Raw genomic sequence first — 8320 nt, forward strand, 5'->3', positions numbered from 1 at the left:
AGTTTCAAGTAGTTATCTCAGGTTCCTAAATAGGAACCATCACTCAGCGAGGGCGTAGAGACGATGTTATCTGACCTCGCTTGACCTGTCAGTTCGTCGCCAGCGTCCAGCGTGGTAAGGTCGGCCTAGCCCTCCCCCTCCGGGCTGGCTGACTTGACTCGTGATACCGCGTGGCGCTTTTACCCTAAGCCAGGTCGTAGCGTGTGCTCACCCCTTCACAAGTGTTGTGAGTCCTACATACGTTGACTACCATTATTATTAACCAGTGTACTAGAGTTCTTCATAGACTCTTACAATCTGGTAGCAGCGATGATGTTGTGTCCTTTCGGCTCGCAACACGAACATACCACCTCTGAAGAAAAACTGCTCGACCGCTCCAAGAAATGTCTAAGAATAAAAACACACAAGTACACGTTTGGGCCTCCCTCCCCCTTTTCTTATTTCTTTTCCCTTCCTTCTCCTATAAATGTGTTAAGCTGTTGGTTTTTGTTGGGTAAAAATGCCAAGTGACAGCAAATGGCACGTTCTCACATTATTCCTTTGATCTCAGATCGTATTACCGTGTGATCGCGGTATGTGGACAACAAACATGAATATCGTTTGTTAGTTAAGTAGTTAATTAATTTCTCTTGTTTTTAGAGATTTGTGTTGTTTCAACTGCAACGAATTTAACGTGTTGTTTTCCTGTCTTGACCTGACCTCGCTTTCTCTATTCCCAGTCAGTGGCGACGTGGAAAGGGTAAAGAGATGACGGCTAAGTTTCCCGTAATTTGGTTGTTGTTGTTTTGTAACACCTAGGGGATTAACTGTAGCACTGTTACATTGCTTACTGGTGACACGTTTTATCGGTGCTAGAACGGAATGTGTAACGCAATTTCATTAAAATTTGTTATTTTGAATAGAGCGTAGGAACTTCTCCCATATCATAGTGCACAGGATTACCCCGAGGTTGCGTAAACGCCTAATAGATCTGCGCTCCGATGCTTGAAAAGTAGGTACAGGTAAAACCGAAGTTATTCGTTTGATCGGCAACTTTGAGTCGGTGTGACCCGCGGTTTTGTCCGTTAATTAATGTAGGACTAGGATTTAAGCTAGAATAATTATTTGCCTATTAATCACACCCTTCTCACCCTCTTGAAGTCGCTTGCATGTTTTGGGTAATTCCCAGGCGATCGTGTGATTCGTAGATATCCATATGGAATGTCACGAGTGCCATCACAGATACGCAGGAAAGAGCAGGTTATTTATAGATTTTCCTGGCTCTGTTTGCTTCAAGGTACGGAATTTTGGGTATAGGATCCCCCCCGTTAATGAAGTCTAACATGCATAGCTAGACATGTACCTTGGCATTTCAGATTGTTGACCCCGAGTAGATTTGCTTGTTAAATAGCTTGCGAATATTTTTTCATGTCACCATGCATTCATGCATAAATACTGTTGCATATCATTAAATGATGAATTCAATGTGGTAGTTGAAATAATCTTATATAGCTAGCATTGCTAATTTAACTTAGTTTTGTTATAGTGAACGTTAATATTCATGTTTGTGATTCGTTCTCTGTGCGAGGTCACTCTCGCTTTCACTCTCATTCACTCTCGCTGTATCACACACACACACACACAAATATTCACTTACTCACTCATCCATGCAGAACAAAAGACACTGAAACCTTTTCATTAATAGTGTTTGTTGCTGTCTTAGTGGCAGCGTAAAGATCTATGATATATCTCTTTAGCCCGCGATTTTGTCATTCATGACGAGTAACTCGTACATTTATTTCTTCTCTGTGTGACGACAATTGGTTCAAGTAAATCCTTGCAGATTGCTGTTGTCATTTCCCTTAACTACTCTCATATCTATCAGAGACGGTTGGTAGTTCAAGCCAGGTCCATGCGGATCGCTACTGATGTCTCCCGATCTTAGTTTCTTTTTTATCTTTGAGAAATAAAACACAAAACGAAAAAAAAGACAAAAAAAATTAAAAAACGAACATTAAAAACCGCAAATTTATATTAATAACCGGCTTTTGGTACTTAACACCCCCTCTTCTCTGTTGCCTTTCTTTTTCTCTTGCTATCTGGCCCTTATGTGTATGATCTGGTTCCCTGACTATATATTGCAGTCGGACCGACGATAACCGACATGGCACCGAAGGAGGACCCTGCTGCAGAACCGGTCACCTTAGGATGCTGTGGGAAGGATGTCATTGGATGATCACTATAGGCCCGCGGACCAGAGCAGGTGTTAAGCCACCCCATGAGTGGACAGGTGCCACCTGACGAGACGACCATAGATCCAGCGAAGGACCAGGAACTCACCAGTGCAGGTACCAGTCGCCCCAGGAGCTGTAGATGGGCGACGCCCGATGGACGCCCGCAAATCCAGTCAACTCCAGGAGCTCGTTAGCGCAGGTATCAGCCGCACTGAATTGCCGCCCCTGCCCTGACGCCCGTGGTCCAGATGAAGATTACGAGGACGAGGACGAGCATGCCACCGAGAAGTACCTGAACGAGATCTGTGAGGACCTGTGGACGAGGACGCCGGTGAGTTAGGCCTGGACGAGGACTACGAGAAAGTCTAGACGAATCCGAAGTCAAGGAGGACCTGTCGAGACTTTCAGGACGTGTGACGTCGAGGACGTGTGGACGTCAAGGACGGACAAATTATACCAAGGACCAGGAAGAAGAGGACGACAGGGATGAGCAGCCACGAAGATGCACCAGGATAAGCACGTGAGAGCGAGACGACCAGCCAAGTTAGGTCACCCTTGAGGCAAATCTAATGTAAGGGTAGCAGCCCAATTAAGAAAGTAAAGATGAATGAAAATGTTTTAAAAGACTATGTTTCAAAGTTGAATACATAGACAGGTATGGAACGCGGTTGTTTACTTCAATGGCAGCTGTGGTCGCCTAACAGCACCAGGCCCTATTGTAGGGGTTTGGAGGTGAATTACATTCTTTGTACTAGTTTATTCATCCTAACATTATAATCTTATGCTTTATATGTTTGTTAGCATTCAGTGATGTGCTTTAATTGAATTAAGTGTATGAATTATTGCAAGTTTAATAGTGTATATGACCACGTGGCCAAAGTTGTTACGTTCCACATTGTTTTGTTGCAGTTTTACATATGAGTACTGCCATGGAAGATATGGATGAACATGTAGAAATTGTAGTTCATCACTTATGGAGAATAAAGGAAGAAGCAACAAGAATTGTTTTTCTCCAGAATCTATTGAAGTATTCATTCAGTAAACATATTCCAACAAAAGGGCGAGGCCGCAGCGACAGTAAAACTCCACCCTGTATAACTCCACGACAGTAAAAACTCCACCCCAGTATAACTCCACGACAGTAAAACTCCACCCTGTATAACTCCACGACAGTAAAAACTCCACCCCAGTATAACTTCACGACAGTAAAACTCCACCCTAGTAAAACTACATCCCAGTAAATCTCCACCCAAGTAAATCATCTTGAAAGCATAACTCCAGTCTAGTAAAATCCAACACTTCGTCAGTGAAAATCCATCAACAGTAAATTACAAGCCATGTCTAATTTCATCCAAGAAGTATGAAAACAAAGGTGTTATCCAAAGAAGGCAGTACTACACATCAGTTGCATAACAAGTCTACAGCTTCTATCAAATACAGTTGTTTGCTGCAGCGCCAGTAGAGTAGATGATTCTCCCCAGCAGTCAAGTGTGATCTTAAATAGTTCATCCACCGACAACATTCCAAGAACAACAGGCACCAGAAGTGACAAGCACAGCAAGAGGACAACAGGTATTAAAATAAGGTAACTGCAGACAGGTAATTGTTTATGTGGGTTAACTGGTGTCTGTTGCAGTACTGGTATATTTATAATTGCTGTTTTTGACACCATGAGTCACACTGTTGAAGTTGAAAACCCTGAAGGGTTAGAGGTACATGAGAATGTTATTCAGAATGAACCTAGTGTAAGATCTAGAACTAAGACTCAAAAAGGTTATGAATATGAAATTGATGTCTTTAAGACAAATTTTTTGAGTGCAAATTCTGCTTGGAAGAGAGAAATAATAGATTAGATGATCTAGAATTTAATCAAATTAAGGAAGCCAGGATTTCACAAGTAACCAAGTTTGAAGCTGTATAGAATGCATATAATAGATATGAAGCTCTGGAGCCTTCTAATAAATTTTCAGATCAATATATTAAATGTGAGGAAGATACACTAAGGCTTATATTTGATATTAGAGAAAGGTCAAAACAGTTTTTACAAGTTACATGTAGTACTAGGAGTAATGGGCATTCTAGGCGTTCAAGTATTTCTTCATCAAAAAGTAAGAAAGAATTAATTAAGAAGTTAGCAAAGTTAGACTTAGAATGTTAAAAGTCAAAAATGAAATTCAAAATGTAAAACTAGAAGAATCAGGGGTTGAGAGTAAGCAAGATTACATAAGAAGGTATGTGGAGTTCCATTTCGAAACATTGCCACACCAAAAGCATTCTGTATCTGAGAGTAAAGTTAAATCAAATGAAGAATATGATGGATTGCAAATTAGTAAGAAAGAAGATTTGAGAGAGAAACTAAACCTTGACGATGAATATGTGAGTAATCTAAATCCTAAAGCTAATGAGGTGTTAGTTAATAAAAAAAAATAAAATAAAATAAAATCTTGTTCAGGGAGAACAGAAGAAAAGGATGCTATCCAACAATTAGCTGAAATACTTTGTGCTAGGCAAATTTGTGACTCGCTTCCTAGGCCTGAACCAGAAGTCTTCAAAGGTGACATACTTCAGTATTCAATGTGGGTTAAGTCGTTTGAGACTTTAATTGAGTCAGAAACTAAAGTGGCAGCTGAAAGAATGTATTATTTAAGCAAATATACAGATGGAGAAGCAAAAGAAGTTATAAGTGGACTTTTGTTATTAGATACTACTGAAGCTTACCATAAGGCTAGAAATTCTAGCTTTTAAAACAAAGATTTGGTAATGCCTTTGTAATCACTAATGAATATAGAAAGAAATTACATGAGTGGCCAAGGATTCCTCTGAATGATGGACCAGCTTTGATGAAATTTTCTGATTCCTTGGAGACATGCAAGACAGCAATGAATAATATTCAATATTTAAATATATTAAATGATCCCAAAGAGAATCAGAGAATATTACAAAAATTGCCACATCTATACAATTATACAATTGTAGATAAAGAGCTATATAAAGCCAGTGAACTTGATGATGAGAGTGATGATGGCTTATTATATTAAGCAGAATTTCCCTCATTCACAAAGTTTTGTACATTTGTAAGAAAAGAAGCTTCAAAGGCATGCAACCCAATAACTTCAATCACTGCAGTTCAAGATAAAGGTGTTAGAGGTAATGTAACTGCAAATGTACAAAAACAAAAGTCAAGGTCAGTGAAGAGCTTTGTGACAGAAACCAAAGAAATTAATGATAAAATGAGTGACAACAGTAGATTTGCTTGCCCATTTTGCAGTCAGATACATAACCATAATAACTGTAACAAGTTTTTAAATTTGGATTTGAAAGACAAAAGGAATTTTGTTGATAAAAACAAATTATGTAGAGGTTGTCTAAAGAGAGGACACATATCAAGATATTGCCATCGAAGGAGCAAATGCAAATTTGTAATAGATTACATCCTACTTCTCTCCATGATGATGCACTAATACAAAAGAACAGATGGGAGTCTGAAAATAAAGTTCAAGTTAAGGAATAAGAAAAAGAGGCTGTTTCTAATACAATTACAGTTAACAAATGTATTGCTATGGATGTTAACTCGATGATAGTTCCTGTGTGGTTGCACCATAAAAGTGACGAGCAGAAAAAAGTCTTGGTGTATGCATTACTTGATGATCAGTCTGATGTATGTTTTATTAAAAACAGTGCTCTAGGTAAGTTAGGCGTTGGTGGAACAAAGGTTCATCTAAGATTAGCTACTATGAATGGTGAACAAACTGTTACATGCTCTAAAAGTTGTGGTCTAATTGTAAAGGGTGTGTATGAAAATAGAGATATACCATTGCCTCATACTTATTCTAGAGAAATAATTCCTTGCAGGTAAGATGTAATACCAAGACCTGAAACTGCCAGAGAGTGACCACATTTGGAAAGAATATTTGAGAAACTGATGCCTTACAATGATGATGTAGAAGTAGGACTCCTGATAGGTCTCAGTTGTATTAAGGCAATTAAGCCAAAGGAAATTATTACTGGCAATGAGAATGATCCCTATGCAAAACGAACTGATCTTGGTTGGGGTATTGCAGGTAAAGTCAGAGGTGTTGATCCAAAGGAGGTAGATGTAGTCACAGTACTCAGAACAATGATTCAAGAAAAAATGTTGTCTTCTCACAGTGCCTAGAAAGGTCAAAGAGATTATTAATCCTGAGCAAGTGAAAAAAAAAAATGTTTGAACTTGATTTTAATTAAGTAAATGATGATTGTCCTATTTCTCAAGATGATAAAATGTTTATAAAAAGAATGAGAGAAGGTATTCATCAGGTTGAAAGAGGACATTATGAAATGCCTCTGCCTTTAAAGAATGTAGCTTTCAAGTTCCCAAATAATAGAGATGCAGTTTTGTACAGGTTAATGAATCTTAAAAGTTAATTCAAGCAAAAGAAAGATTACTATAAAGATTATGTCAAATTTATGATCTCATCGAGAAAGGTTATGCAGAACCAATCCGAAAGGAAGAATTAAGTAAGGATGATGGCAAAGTTTGGTATATTCCACATCATGGTGTTTACCATCCCAAAAGGCCAGGAAAAATAAGAGTAGTTTTTGACTGCAGTGCTCGCTATCACAATGTATCACTGAATGATAACCTTTTGAAAGGTCCAGACTTAACAAATAATCTTACAGGAGTACTGGGCAGATTTCGCCAAGAACCAGTAGCATTTATTTGTGACATCAAGCGAATGTACCATCAAGTTAAAATTGAATGTCAGAACAGAGATTTACCTAGGTTGTTGTAGTGGAAAAATGGTAATTTAGAATATGAAATAATGGAATTTAGAATGACAGTTCATCTTTTTGGAGGTGTATGGGAGAGACAGCAGAATCCATCGTCAATAGTAGTCCATTAACACTGGGCAGTATTAAACCAATAGAGAATTTGGATCCTCTAACTCCTAACCATCTTTTGACAATGAAATCAAGGGTTGTATTGCCACCACCAGGTAATTTACAAAGTAATGATCTACATTCAAGGAAAAGGTGGCGAAGAGTACAGTATTTAGCCAAAAGAGTTTTTACAAGCTCTTCAATCAAGAGATAAGTGGATTAAACCCAGAAGAAATGTAAAAGTAGGAGATATTGTGATTGTAAAGGATCAAAACGTCTGATTCATGTCTTGATAAAAATGGTAAAATGATTAAAGAATTTACTTATGTTGAGAGACCTATGCATATTCTAATTATGTTATTAGATTATAGGGAATAAAGTTTTATTTGAGTCAACTTAATATACTTTATATCCAGGGAAGTCCCCGGCAAAGAGATTTATTTTATTTGTGATACCTCAGAAGATTAATGTTTTATTTTTGTATTTACTTTCTAGAAAGAAGTTTTATAAAGAAATAGTTTTAAGGTAGTATAATGTTAATTGTAAATTGTAAACAATTTAGTGTAGCCATGTAAGTGTGGCAGCTCAATTAAGAAAGTAAAGATGAATGAAAATGTTTTAAAAGACTATGTTTCAAAGTTGAATACATAGACGGGTATTGGAACGCGGTTGTTTACTTCAATGGCAGCTGTGGTCGCCGAACAGCAACAGGCCCTATTGTAGGGGTTTGGAAGTAAATTACATTCTTTGTACTAGTTTATGCATCCTATTATTATAATTTTATGTTTTATATGTTTGTTAGCATTTAGTGATGTGCTTTATTTGAATTAAGTGTATGAATTATTGCAAGTTTAATAGTGTATATGACCACATGGCCACAGTTGTTACGTTCCACATTGTTTTGTTGCAGTTTTATGTATGAGTACGGACATGGAAGATATGGATGAACATGTAGAAATTGTATTTCATCAGTTATGGAGAATAAAGGAAGAAGCAACAAGAACTGTTATTCTCCAGAATCCATTGAAGTACTCATTCAGTAAACAAATTCCAACAAAAGGGCGAGGCTGCAGCGACATCTAAGGCGCCTCGAGGGCAAGGCTCCGTAGGTGGCCGAGCAATATGGCATATACATAAGTCTACTTCTTTTACCAGTGGACCACGTGGCTGTTTACCATGTGGCTCTAAGTACCAATTAGGAACCATTCACTTAGCGAGGGCGTAGATGACGATGTTATCTGACCTCG

The 8320-nt window shown here is 38.1% G+C and overlaps 1 long non-coding RNA gene across 1 annotated transcript; it reads left to right on the top strand.

Annotated features, from left to right (window-relative positions):
- Positions 1-2802: 2802 nt before the first annotated feature.
- Positions 2803-8073, top strand: LOC119572239. Its single transcript, XR_005228706.1, has 2 exons — positions 2803-2945; positions 7984-8073. It is a non-coding gene; the product is annotated as an uncharacterized LOC119572239 (long non-coding RNA).
- Positions 8074-8320: the final 247 nt, after the last annotated feature.

The sequence above is a fragment of the Penaeus monodon genome, chromosome 4 (genome assembly GCF_015228065.2).
Source record: "Penaeus monodon isolate SGIC_2016 chromosome 4, NSTDA_Pmon_1, whole genome shotgun sequence".
NCBI lineage: Eukaryota > Metazoa > Arthropoda > Malacostraca > Decapoda > Penaeidae > Penaeus > Penaeus monodon.